Source organism: Ursus americanus, chromosome 4 (genome assembly GCF_024610735.1).
Source record: "Ursus americanus isolate L20-20 chromosome 4, mUrsAme1.1.p, whole genome shotgun sequence".
NCBI lineage: Eukaryota > Metazoa > Chordata > Mammalia > Carnivora > Ursidae > Ursus > Ursus americanus.
The window spans coordinates 66,299,491-66,314,337 of NC_142130.1; positions in this window are offsets into that span (position 1 = coordinate 66,299,491).

The window sequence follows — 14,847 nt, forward strand, 5'->3', positions numbered from 1 at the left end:
CCATGGTAGGTACCAGTATTCAGCACACACTCTCCTATCCTAGGAGACTGACAAAAGTACTATGCAGCCTCTTAGACTCTCAACCACCAATTGCAACATCAGCAGTCACTCCTAGGTGAAAAGTGGTTCCAATTTTTACACTTATCTCTCTGAATTTCCATCTTATTTCAAAAATTGGCTTTAAATACGGTTTTTTAAATATAATATATATATTTTATATATATGTGTGTGCATGTGTGTGTGTGTGTGTGTGTGTGTGTTTATCAGGGTGACAAAGTTAGTACAATTTACCTAATTAGTTATTACTGAAAGCTTCCTTGAATTTTTAAATTATTTATTACTTCCAGATGCTCTAATTATTTATTAAATTTACTAAACTTAATATTTTTATTACCTTGACCTTCACTGTTTGGAATTCTTTTTCAAACTAAAATATTTATCCTAAATTCTTTTTCTAATAATTCCAATATTTGAAGTCTTTGTGACTCTCATTCTATTGATATTTCTGATGACCCTTGCTTATGTTAGCTTATTAACTTTTAGATTTAGTAATTTTTACAATAAACTTATGTTTCTTTGAAAATTATTCAGGGAAGGCCTATTATATGTGTACTTAAATTGTATTACAGGTCAGATATTTTTATTTTATCTAGCACTTTTATGAAATAGCGGTATAATGAAAAATGCTTATATTTAAATATTTGTCTACAGATTTAATACTTTTCTTAGGATAAAATCCTATACTTGAGATTACTGGGTCAAAGTGTTGAATATTATATTTTAAAACGTATTACCAAATTTATTACATAAAGGTCACTGTAATTTATATTGCAACAATATTTGAACTCCATGTTTTAAGATAAATATTGGCAAAATTACTTATCCTGAAAAGGGTAACTAGGATGATGACAGGACTGAGACCCAAGCTCCATGTAAAAAGATAAAAGAATAAACATGCACATACACACACATACACAGAGTTTCATCTGCTAACTTTGTCAAACATAAGTCCATACAATAAACATGTGAAGCATAAGATAGGTCCCTTTCTGTGTGTTGATTAATACACTTGCTTTTTCATTCAACATTTTCCGAGTGACTATTACATGTGAGGCAGTGAGTTAGACAGGCAGGATTTAACTATAAGTGATTATAAATTTACAGTTTGTTGGAGGAGATACTTAATAAGTTAAAGCCAAAATATGTAAAGTGTAAAAAAAAAAAAAAAAGAAGAATCAGCAGCAGCACTAAATAAGGGATTTTCGTTAGCTTCCTCATCTAAAATAATTACCAAAAGTCTTTGTATTAAGTATCATTTAAGGTCTGTGCAGGTGATATGTTACATGTAGAAATCAGTCCTTAGAAAGAGTATAATAGTCTTGAAGAAAGATGCTTGTACAGTGGAAGACTCAGTGAGTAACAATGAGGTAAATTGTGAACAAAAGCACTAGATAGGTCAAGTAAGAAATTTAGATTTAATTCTCAGGGCACCAAAAAATCTTTGAAGATTTTTTTCAGCAGATTCATCTGCTGATGGACCACCGAGAATGGAAGCAAGAACACAGAGTAGGGAATTATTGCAGTGGTCTAATTGAGGGATGGTGATGTGTTGGAATATGGAGTTTGTACTGATATTGAGAGAAATGGATGTATTCAAGATACACTTTAGAGGTATAGTTAATAGGGCTAAATGATAGACTGAATAAGGAAGTGAGGAAAAAGATAGAATCAAGAGTGACTTTTAGTTTTCAGGTCTGAGTAACTGGATACATAATAGTTGAATATTAATAAATGGAAATAGAAAAAGAGGCACACCTAGAATCTTGTATTTCATACTGTTATGCTATTTGTGCCTGTCTAACACAGTGTACTCTAAGTTTCCCCCAAACAGGAACTTCCCTTTATCCATTCTTGCATTCCTATTGCCTAGCATAATGACTAGTATAGATAATATACCCCAGAAGCATTTGCTGAATGAATGGATGGATGAATGATTAAGGGTAAAAAGATTGTCCTTTGTCTTTTCATACTGGACAACTAGAAATAATGGCTCATAATTACAGGCAGACAGATTTCAGTTCCATGTAAATATTGCCAGATAATTAGAACTCCACAAATGAAAGAGTCTCATTTCAGAATAGTATGTTCTCTGATAACTGGAAATATTTAAGCAGAGTTTTGTTGAAAATAAGACAGGTGTCTAATTTTGAAATAGAATTGGAAATTAACTCAGGCAGAAAATATTAATTCTTCTAGCCCTTCTACTAATCCCTCTTTAAGTTTAGAATACTTTTCATTGTCCATACCTCTGAACAATGACTTTTTATTTCCTGTTAATTGAGTTAGTGAACTTATGTTAAAAGAATGTCTTCAAATACTGGAGAGAAAATTAAAATAACTGCTTTCTCTTTTCAGATACATTAAATCTAGGACTTATACTTCCCAATGTTCAGCCAGGGTACCAAGATTCTGGCCCAAGTGATCCTGACTAAAGAGAAAGCATGAAGCATCTATTTGCTTCTCCTGATGAAATTCTCTTCCCATTTTCTTACCAGGTAATAATACAGAAGGTTAAGGTGCTTTGTTTAAAAAGGAATATTGGATGTTAGAATTTTTGAGTTTTAGGAAATTTTTTTGAAAGCCTCTATTTTATACTGGACCCAAGACTGTTTAAGCCCAGTGGCATAGAAAGGCAAGGGGCCTTTAAAAAAAAATCTGATTTTTTAGAAAAATGTATTTCTTTCTCATGTATTCTTATTTATAAAATTAGAGACCACAGCTCTAAAAACAAACAGATGCTGGTAGTCTTAATGATTCTGGTTGAATAAACATCAGTCAGAATTTTTGAGGGGGCTGTGATGTAGGGGTCAGTAGAATGAGTGGGGATCCCAGATTGCCACTAACTTCTTCACCTCAGGTAGTCTAAGTTTACAGATTATATTACATTCCCCAGTAAATCTGTTTTGAAGAAATGGACCTACACCTAGAAAGTGTCTCAACACCAATGGTCAATTTCACTTATAAGTCTTTTTGTATCAAAAAAAAAAAGACTTTTTGTATTTCGACCGTTCCGTGGACATGTCTCACTATTCAATTTACCTAATTACTCAGACAGGGTAGCCCTTCTATATCAACACTACATTGATGCTTTGATTTGGATGCATTGAACCTAGAAAATTACATGCAGAAGATAAGTTAGAAATTCTTGTTCTTTTGCTCTTAGTAAATTGAATCAGGAATTTTTACAAACTCTGCATAAAAGAGGAAGCTCAAAAAATTCCACAATTAAAAGTCTGGCATACCAAGCTGAAACTCCTGTACATCAAGAGTATGAAATAAATACTTATTAAAATAGTATTTTTGCAGCTGTGTTACTTTCATTTTGTGAATTTGTATCGTTGATTTTTTTAGATCATCTATACTTTTAATTTTTTACCATGATCTAAGTTTTCCAGATGTTCTTTTATATAATAGGATTTTGTCTAGTTTTTAATCTATATTTCAATCACACAATATGAAAAGCATGCACAGACACAAGGAAAATAATGAAAAGCTACCCATTAACATCCTTTCATACCAGTCAGCTACATATTGCGGTATATTATGGATAAGCTCTTAATAATTACTTTTGGGATTATTAAAAAAGGGTTCTCTTTCTTTCCTTTGTTCTTATCTACTTGTAATACCTTTAAATTATCTTCTAATTTCATTTTATTTCTGTGGTCCTATCCCTGCCTTTACTTCTTCTCCTTTTCTCTATGCTACATCTCCTTATCACATCTTTCCATGGAACTGACAACACCCTACAGGAATGTTTATTGAGTGCTTTAAAAACAAAATCCTTACAATGTATGTCCTAGCCCCCACACAGTTCCCTTTGTAGAAGACTTCTGTCATCAACTATTATAAAAATAATACTTAGTGAAGATTAGGAAGCTCTGAGAAAGACTCTTATTGAAATTACAGATACAGATGTCACATAATGCCTAGACCAAAAACTGGTGACTTCAGAATCAGAGCAACAATAACCATAACATCACCAAACACTAAACATAGTTTGTAAGAGTAAATTAAATAATTGATTAATTTATTTGATAAATACATATTAAGCACCGTTTTTATATCAGGAACATCTTCATATAGGAGTGACCAGGCCCCTCTTATACAGACCTTATCATCTACTGATATAAGACAGGAAGACAATATGATTTCAGTTCAGGATAAATGCTATAAAGGAAATAGAGCAGGTTCTTCGTAAGGAAGGTCACAGGAATTTCATAACTAATAGAGTCACTTTGAAAAGATGGAAGTGAGAAAAAGAAGACTATAGCCACAATCACTGATAATCATTTTTAGGAAGGTAGGCATAGCCAATCCACAAACTAATCCTGACCAGAGAATGGGTTTACCCTTATATTGCACAAATACTTTCCAATACAACACTTTAGCCTTCCAGACCCATTTGCTAAGGGAAGTGACGGAAAGTGAATTTCATTAGGAGAGGCAACTTGCCGATATATGCTTGGTTCTTTAGTCACAGACAGATGGGTCAGACTCTAAGGTTCTCAGACCAAACACAGGAAAACATATATCCTAGAGTTTATGGGTATGACAAGAAAAAGGAGTCATTTTAAACTTTCTCCAATATTTGAAGACATTATTTTAATAAAAGTTCACCAATTCAAATAAGGAATAGTGTCAGGGCGTTGGTCACAAACCCTTTGTCATAATTTAAAGAAGACTACCAAGAATCAATTCAATCTTTTACTTTTTATTCAATCTTTTAAAAAAATTTTTGTCAAATCGAAAGAGTTTTACAATTCAGACTCATTTTGGCATCATTTTGCTGTAATTAGCCCAAATATGCCTACTTTTGGTTCAGTTGATAACATTTTGCATTTTATTTTACTTTGCAACTTGCTTGTTAGTTTTTAAAATTCTTATGAAATTCAATTGATTGTTGCATTTGTACATTTGAACTTTTAAAGGACAATAAAGTTTAAGCAGACATTAATAACTTAAGAGAAGCCTATAAGTTTTTGGGCAAAAGGAAGTATTTATTAAGAGAATCTTGGCATTTGAAATTGGTTTATACATTTAGAAATTTCTATTATTTTTCTCTTTTTAAAAAATACTTGATATTACTTATTTTATCTTTCAAGATGGCAAAGTTTTTGCCTTTTTAAGTAAAATTTTCTCAAACACTTCATATGTGATGCCATTTACTCCACTGCTGCCAAAAATAACAGAACAAACATCACAAGTACATATTTAAAATCTTGAAAGTCAGGTCTTTTAAGGATGATTTATTTATTCAACATGGCAAGAATCAAACCTCAGGAATTGTAGGAACATGGATTTATTCTTACACCAGCAAGTTAGAAATAATGTCCATTATTCTCAATCCAGGCTCAGACCTTCATTGTACTAATCCATCCCAGTGTTCCACCTGAGACTACTTCCTGTCTCTGACAAAATTCACTCAACTAGAAGAGCTGGTTTAGAAAGAGTGGTATTAGCCATAAATTCTGCCTCCCCAGTTATTGTGCCTACTCATTTCTCAAGTACAGCTCTAGACTTAATATTTGTAGGAAGCATGTCAAGCTTGCATTAGTTGTGTGGAAAGTAAAAAGGAAAAACAAACCCATCAGGAATTCAGGATATCTATGATTTATTCTAGACTCTACAAATGAATAATCTGCTGACCTTGTACATATCAGTTCTTTGGAGAGAACTCTAACTCTTCAGCTACAAAATAGGGGTCTGAACCAGGTCTCTTACACATAAGAGAATTTTGAATGTGTTTTAGGCTGAACTGTGCTTCCCCCCCCCCCAATTCATACTCTGAAGCCCTAACCCCCAGAGTACCTCAGAATGTGACTGTATTGGGAGCCAAGACTTTTGAAGAGGTGACTAAGTTAAATTAAGATAAGGTCATTAGGGTGGGCCCTAATCCAATCTCACTGGCGTCCATTTAAGAAGAGGCCATTTGGACACACAAAGAACATCCAAGGCTGCACACGTACAGAGAAAAGACTGCAGAGGATACTGCAAGAAGATGGCCACCTGGAAGCCAAGGAAAGGGTCCTCAAAAGAAACTAATCCTGCGAACGCTTTGATCTCGAACTTCAAGCCTACCGAACTGTGAGAATCAGTATCTGCTGTTGAAGCCACCCAGTCTGTGATATCTTTATGGCAGCCCTAGCAAATTAGTATGAAGCAGAATCACAGAACAGTGTTCACAAAGCTATCCTACCAAAAATAACCTCATAACCACTCTGCTGAAAAGGACTAACTGTCCGAGCAATTCCTTCAGCACTATGCGTACTGCTGTTTAAGTCATAATATTATTCGTTTGAATTCTCCCCAATGAGAGTGTCTTGCATAGTCTTCAGTAGTTGTATTTTTTAATTGATTGATCTTATCCTACCCCACCACTATTTCTTCTTACCTGTGAAATGAGTTCCTTAAAACAAAAGTCTTACGCAACACTTACTCAACCACAAATACTGCCTCATGTCTATGACAAGTGTAGCTCAAGACTAAACAAATGTCTATGAAGATAGTTAAGAAAGACTTCAAGTTTGTTACTGGAAATGTCAAAAGCAGAGAGTCAAGCACAGAGCAAAGACATATGTATGTGCCAGACCACTTATTAACAACTTGGTTTTGGATTGACATTTGGGATATTTAACATCCTGACACACATTAACTCCACTAACTCCTAATATTTTAGGACTTCTTGTCAGAGATATTCCAGTGCCATATGAATTCTCTTTTATTTTCTTTGCACGGAGTTAGTGAAAGCTATTATCCATGCATGTCCTTATAGCTAATCCCCTTCCCAGAATCCCTCATTGGAGAGCAGTCATTTAGCTGTCAGAACAGATCTGGTCTAACCTGCAGTATCTGCAGTGAGCGTTGTTTATCACTAGACAAAATACAGATTTTCATACTAATTTACAATGGGATATACCTCTCCTTTCCTTTCATGGTTGTTTTTTCACTCACAGCTTATGAGTTGTGGCTTTAAGATGCAAATAAACTTTTTAGTTTAAATCATTGGTATTCCAAAAGACTTTAGAACAGTTCAAAAACACCTGTTTCTTAATAGATTTTTTTTCTCAAAAAGCTTTCAGAAATATTTGACTCTATGCAAGCCTAAAAATTCGTCATAGATCAACAGATACAGAGCCAACCAACGACACATCAATGCTGGGCAGATGGCCCACAGAACAACTGCAGAAATTCAATATCGGTATGGAATTAGAACAGGATGTTCTATATTGACAAGATTCAATAAATTTGGTTTTCTTATGTGCCAAATTATTAATTTTCATATTAACCATTATTCTCTTGAGATAAGACTTATATAGAATTATCACTATTATTATTAGTGGTAGATTATTATTTGATTTGAAATAAAGCCCTTTTACTCAGTTTTTTGCATGGACCATAAACATCAACATTACCTGTGAACTAGAAACACAGAATCTCAGGCACCACCTCAAATTATCTGAATGAAAGTTTCCATTTTTCACATGTTCAGGGCTTAGTCTGCACTTTTGTGTCTGAAAAGCACTCAATGAAAGGATTTAATCTTGGTTTTTAATAAATAGTCCTGTAATCTTCATTACAAATATCTTAACATTTAAATATAGAAAATGATAGGAACAGTTTTAAGAAAAAATAATTTAAAAATTGATGCTAAAACAAAAAGGAGATACCCATCAGGTTATATTCATTGTAAGCATCTAATACTAAAAACAACTCTGCAATCGAATTTAAATGTATAATCCACATGCTATTACTGTAAGATATAAAACAAAGTTTCGTCAGTAAAATGAAGGAAAGCAGCAACTTCGTCTTTCTCTTTCTCTCTCTCATACTCATACAACAAAGGGAAATTTCTAATAAATATAGTAAACTTATCTGATGGTCTCATCCTCCCCTTTATACCATTTAACATTTATCCCTTTATGACATTAAAGCTTGATGTCTTTAAAAAAAATGTTTTAAAGTTAAAAATGTTATATTGCCTCTGTAGCTATATTTATCATAGTACTTTTTCTTTTCCCCTTTCAGAACTGACATATTATAAGTTAATATACTGAACATTTTTCAGCTTTGCAGGTATGAAGAAGGAGGTGAAAATGGGTTAGAGTCACTATTTATACTGAGAATAAATGAACATTTTTTTTGTCTGCCATATTCCTGGAAAGCCAAATGCCGAGTCATAAAAATGGTTGCTTTTTGCTTTAGGGTTCTTTTCTCTTTTTATAATGAAAAAAAATAATATCAGAATATTTTATGGTTATAAACTCTCTCTATATAAAAACACACATATATACTCTATATGTATATATATACACTAAACATACCTATTATTATACATACTAAATATATAGTATAAAAATCAGTATGTATATTTATATATATAATAGATAGATATCTATATACTGATCTAGCTGCATATGTATATATACATATATTAGACATGAATATATACATATAGTGTGTAAATATGTACCTCTATATACATATATGTGTGTGTGTATATATATATATATATACACTATGTATATACTCAAGAAATTATCAGTAAACCAACTGTATTTAAAATTGAAACATCTAAAATGAAGCACTGTGAGATATCTGTAATTAATTTTAATACAAATGAAAAAAGGGCAAAGTTAAATGTACGAACATTATAATGTTTTGGCCACTTCCCTCTGCTTTGTATGTATGTGGGTAGTTTCTGAAGCACTTACAACATGGCAAAGATATGGCATGTCATGTTGCCATCATGAACATTTGTGGGAGGAAAGAACCAAGGTCAATCAAGCAAGAAAAATGTTTAACAGGCAAATTGAGCATAACTGTGATTCAGCAGCCAAAGTAAGTGGCTGATTATAGTTTGCCTGCCTTCTTAAACTCACAGCTGTGCCTAGGGGAAGAGAAGGACAGAGGGAGGAACCACCTCTGAAAAGGCCAGCAAACAGACAGCTTTTGACACTGGGCTTTATTTTCTACTACGTGGGGTCTCCTCAGTGGTTCCAAAAGGAAATGCCTCATCAAGGAATGTTAAAGTGATGTAAGCAATGTGCTAACACCTAACACAACAGACCTTTAACCTATCATCATGGGCTGGGTTTCTATCGTAACAATCAAAAAAGCGGTTCCTATCTGAAACCTGTTCTGTTTTGTTTCTGTGTTTTATTTTACTTCTTTAACATGCTGTAAGTCTCAGGAAATTCTTTACTGGTATTTTAAGTAATTTTGTTTTTAATTTAAGTTCTTTCTCCCTACAGATCATTTTAAATATGTTTAGAATTGTTTGCCTTTGTATACCTGGGTGGGCATAGTTGTGTGTGTTGTGGCTAGGAAGAAAGCAGGACTGGAGAGAAATGGGTTAGCCAATTTGACAATATAAATATAGAATATTCATACTGGCTAGAGGATTAAAGACTACTTAGTCCCACCAGTCAAGGCAACAGTCTGAAATAGGTAAATAACCCTCATATATATACACCACAGTTAATTGTGATCCTGCAAAGTTAATCAAATTGTGACTCCCAACTAAAGAAGATGAAAGCTTATTTTTCCTAAGCACCTACTCTTTATCACGCCATTTATTTAAAAAACAATGCTTTTTTTTGTTTAATGAATTCATCTTACCAATATGCCACTATTATCACTTCCTTTTGACAAATGGATAATTTACAACTGAAAGCAATTAAATAACTTGTCCAAGGTATAATAGTTAAAAGTAGCAGATCAATAACTTAAACCCAGACACTATCAAACACCAAAGCCCCATGTGTTTCCCATTACATCAAGCTGCTTTGTTTGAGTATCAGCCCTACTCACAAGAGAAAGTGATACTTTGGAGGTGTAGTAGGCATCACTGGACTTTTAATCGACCGATCCATTCATTCTTTCATTAAATATTCAAGTGCCTCCTATGTGCCATAAGTGTTAGGTGTCATGAATATGAAGATACACGACAAATACCTTACCTTTAAGAAAGTTATCATGTAGTAAATTTCTCTGCATGGATTATATGCCAGTAGGTATCAATGCACAGGAATATTTTAGACGGGAGATTGTCAAACTACAGCCCAAGGACCAAATCTAGCCTGCTGCTTGTTTTTTTAAAATTAAGTTCTAAGAAATGTTTATCGATGGTTGCTTTTGTGTTACAACAGCAGAGTTGAGTTGTTACTAGAGACATTATGATACACAGCTCTGACCTCTTACAGGGAAACTTTACTAATCCCTTTCCTAGATCATGTTATGACCTGAATTAGGCATGCATCTTTTTTTTTTTTTTAGATTTTTTTTTTAATTTATATATTTGACAGAGATAGACAGCCAGCGAGAGAGGGAACACAAGCAGGGGGAGTGGGAGAGGAAGAAGCAGGCTCATAGCAGAGGAGCCCGATGTGGGACTTGATCCCAGCACACCGGGATCACGCCCTGAGCCGAAGGCAGACGCCTAACGACTGCACTACCCAGGCGCCCCTAGGCATGCATCTTCTAATTTCCCTTATCAACCCACGTGATATATATCATTCTATGACAAAACTTTCATATCTTATCTTTGAATACATGCCTTCCAAGGTAAATCTGCCCTCAGGGGCAATAGCTACATAAATCTGGTTTCTCTGATGATATCAAGTATAGAATGCTCATTAAATATTAAGAACATTTTAAAATGTATAAACAAATGTATTTTTATATCCAAATATAATTACTCTATTTTATATGTGGCTTATATATTTTTGTGTCTTTTGTTCTCTTACCATTTACTGTATCATGAGGATTTCCCCAAAGAACTACCCTTTTTAATTATTATGTAATTCTGCACTGAATCATTAAACTTTTATATATGTATATATAATTAAACTTATACATTATTATATATATGATGATATGTAATATATTTATAGTTAAACTTATATATATCATTAAACTTACATATACATATATATTACTACACACATATACCCACACGTGAGAGAGAAAAAGAAAGAGAGAAAGGCAGAGAGAAGAGACAAAGATAATCATACTGACTTTGACTTTGAATATTACTCATGCTTTGTAAGTTCAAGTTCATGTTAGGTATATAAAGAACAAAGTAAAGAGAAGCAAACTTGATTTCCTACATGAGCCACACAAATATATTTAAATCAGATAGATATACAACTGTACAGAGGAGTCAAGTTTATGGTGAACAGAAAAGTACTACAATTATTGTTAAACCAAATTGAATTTGTAAGTTGAATAAACCACAGATTTGTAATTCCTGCAAGGAAAATACTGTTTTGTTTTCCTGTCTTAACTCTCTGTCCACATGAACTACCATTTATCTTTCTCATTTATTCTCTTCTCTCATCTGCCATTTATCCCTCCATTTAACTGTTATGAGTAGATTATTAGTAATTTTTCTTCTTCCTAACATAGACAATTCAAAGGCTTCCTGATTAGGTTGACCTACATAAAATATTTGTGGATGGCATCCAAGTAAAATACAAGCATGCCCATTTAGATCATACAGCATCCTATGTTACCTGAACTAATGTTTGAAATGTCAAAAGACAATGATGTAAGGATTTTAAAAACATTATGAAACCACTAATTCCCTGTTTTTGTCAATAGTACCATTCATCACTCGGCAAATAATGTTTTAATTTTTCTATTATCACTGATCCAATGCATTTCTTTCTCTTCAACAGTAACACAAGAAACACATTACTGTTTTCTAGGTCTTCAAAATACCTTTCATTAGGACTCCTTTATGTTAGATCGTATGTAACAATATTCTCTGAATTACAATAATTATAATGTACATTTGTGCACTTAACTTTTCATTTACATAAAATGAAATATAGCGCTGAGTCTTTCTATCTCATTTTAGCTTCTAGAAACTTTGTCCAAATATGTACTATCCTACTCTGGAATAAAATTTGAGTTGTCATTTCACAAATTTTGGTAAAGCATTTTTTTTTCTAAAATTACAAGATGGATTTCATATACCTCTATTTTAAAATTTGATTTTTCCTACGCATGTTATTTATTTGACCTCAGTTTTGAGACAATACACCCTATTTATTATTTCACAGAACTTTAAGATGTTGAAATTTATTCATAAATATTTACATTCAGAAAACAAATTTGTGTGGTTAATAACTACAAGCATCATTAGCTGTTAATAGTTTTAGTAAGTAATTCTCAAAGATTTTTCACTTTTTGACATCTGTCCTATGGATAACTTTAGTATCTAACTAAACTCACACACCTGCAAAATGTCCCCTTATTTATTCCAACAATCAGAATTTTGCCCCTTCAGTTTACGCTACTCAGAATAATTTAGTGAATGCAATAACAAGCTAGTAAAACAATTATCTGAGCAGTGAGTGTGGAAAAACTTGCTGTGTGAATATACTATATTTGAAGAATCTTGCTACACACTAATGCATAATTATACGGTATCTTGTAGTTTGAATAAAGCATCACATAATTAAAAGACCACTACTTTCAGTCTCCAGCTTCATATTAAGAATTCTTTCATAAAATATAGAAGTATAAAATACAGAAAAATATCTGTATTAAATTTTAGTGTTACTCGGTTATCGAACTTGACAGAAGAGATACATATGTATAGGGCATGCTTAGGGAGCTCCAGTGCACCATGGAAAGCACGGAATCCTGTTCTGAAGTATGAGGTATGAGAGGCAAAGAAAGTGTGTTTCAGGGGCAGCCTCTGTGACTTCATGCGGGGATTATATGCCATCCCTCCCAAGCAAGGCAAAAAATTCTGACAAACACTATTTTTACAATCTCTTTTTAAGCACTGCAGTGAAAAGAAAGTGGCTTTCAAACTTTCAAAGTCCCAGATTCAATTAAAAATAAAACAGAGCAGTTCCCTAGAGCTAAGAAGTGTCCATTATTGAGCTAACACATCAGCAAAGAATGAAACGGCCCAAAGAATCAAAATTAGGATATGGGAACCCAGATCCAAAAAAAGTTCAAAACTTCTACCACAAATAGGCTCCTTGAGCAAACTAGTTTTGTAGCCATTTGTTTGACTTACTAACCATTTCTAGAAGGAATGCGGAAAAGATACTGGATAACATTTAATATGGCTTTTCTTTCTAGTTCTGATTCTTTAAGTTCCTGCCATAATTTTATTGTGTGCACAACGGGGTTTGGAAGTAAACTTTCATAGTGGCAATACCCTTGGACTTATTTTTTTTCCTTATTCACATGATTTCCTAAATTAGTTCATAAAGTTTTATTTTATATATCCTCTTTATTCTGATTACTCCAAAATATATATCAGATAAAACCTCTTCTCTGAAATCCATCTTTGACGATCAACTTCAGATGTGTCAAATTAACTTATGCAAAACGAACTCTTGCCTGCACTTCAGATTTCCCGCGTGCCTCGTACATTGACAACCACCCAGGAGATAGACTCCTAATGTTACTACCATACTTGACTCCTCTTTTTTCCCCATACCACATATAGCAGTCATGACTTTCTGCTAATAGTCACTTTGCATAGCAGAGTTATCATGGGAAAGTGTCTACCCAAGAAGCAACTGTATCTCTCAGCCCCGATGCATGTCACTTGGGGCACAGTGGCCTCATTTTCATTAGTGGAAAGTGATATGTTTTCTTTCTTGGGCAACATGGTTAAGAAGTGAACTTGCTTTCTCCATTGTTTCTTTCTCCACCAACCAGCTGGATATCAATGCCTGGTCCACCACAGAAGCCACATGTTGAGGTTAGCAGGGCCTCCCTCAGCCTAGCTCCCTGAATAACTGTGTAGAAAGCACTACTACTACCACACCATCACTCACACACACTGACCAGAAACATCCACATTAGACTGTTTGGAGCACAACATGAAACTTTAGTTGTAACAAGCCACTGCTAAAATAGGGTGTGTTTGTTATAATAGTGTGGTATTACAACAACCAACATAATTCATATCTAACCCAACAGCAAATCCTTCAAAATATACCTCAAATCCAAACACCTCCCTCTACTTCCACTGCCACAATAGTGGTATAATTGTCTAAGCCACCATTAATTTCCCCTAAATTATTGCAAAAGTCTACTAACTGATCTCTTTGCTTTGACTTTTATATGATTTTATCTTGTATCCATTTAGTAACTAAAGTGGTTTTTTTAAAAAAAATAGAAATATGCTCATGAAATAGTTCGATAGATTTCTAGTACATTTAGAATAAAATCCCAAATTCCTTCATAATTTCAAGGCCCTGTGCTACACCTACAATATCACCCCTTTCATGTCCTGTCACTTCCAACTAATCCTCAAACAGACCACACAGTTCTCACTCCAGATCTTTGCATCTGCTAAGTCCTCTTCATTGAACTCCCTTTCTTCAGGTACTTTTGTGATATGTGCCTTCATTTCATTCATGTCTCTGCCCCAATCTCACTTCATCAAGGAAGAATTCATTGATAAATTGGCACCCATCTCCCCTTATGCAGCACACTATCTCCCTACACCATATTATTTTTCTTCGTATATTGTACCACTTACTATATATTTACTGGCTTACTCGTTTTTTTTTTCTGTTGTCCCCAGTGGAACATGAGGTGTGTGTGTCACCTGCCTTTGAAAAGATCTAAAAAATACCAAATGTCATGGTTGCCATGCCATGGAAAATGGATATTGTGGTAGAAGACTACCAATCTCTGCTTTGTTTGTTGAATGAATGAACCAGCCAAAGAAGGAATTAATATCTTAAAATGTTACAGATCACATTGAATTGAAATCAATTAAATTAGTATTGAGACTAATTGAATTAG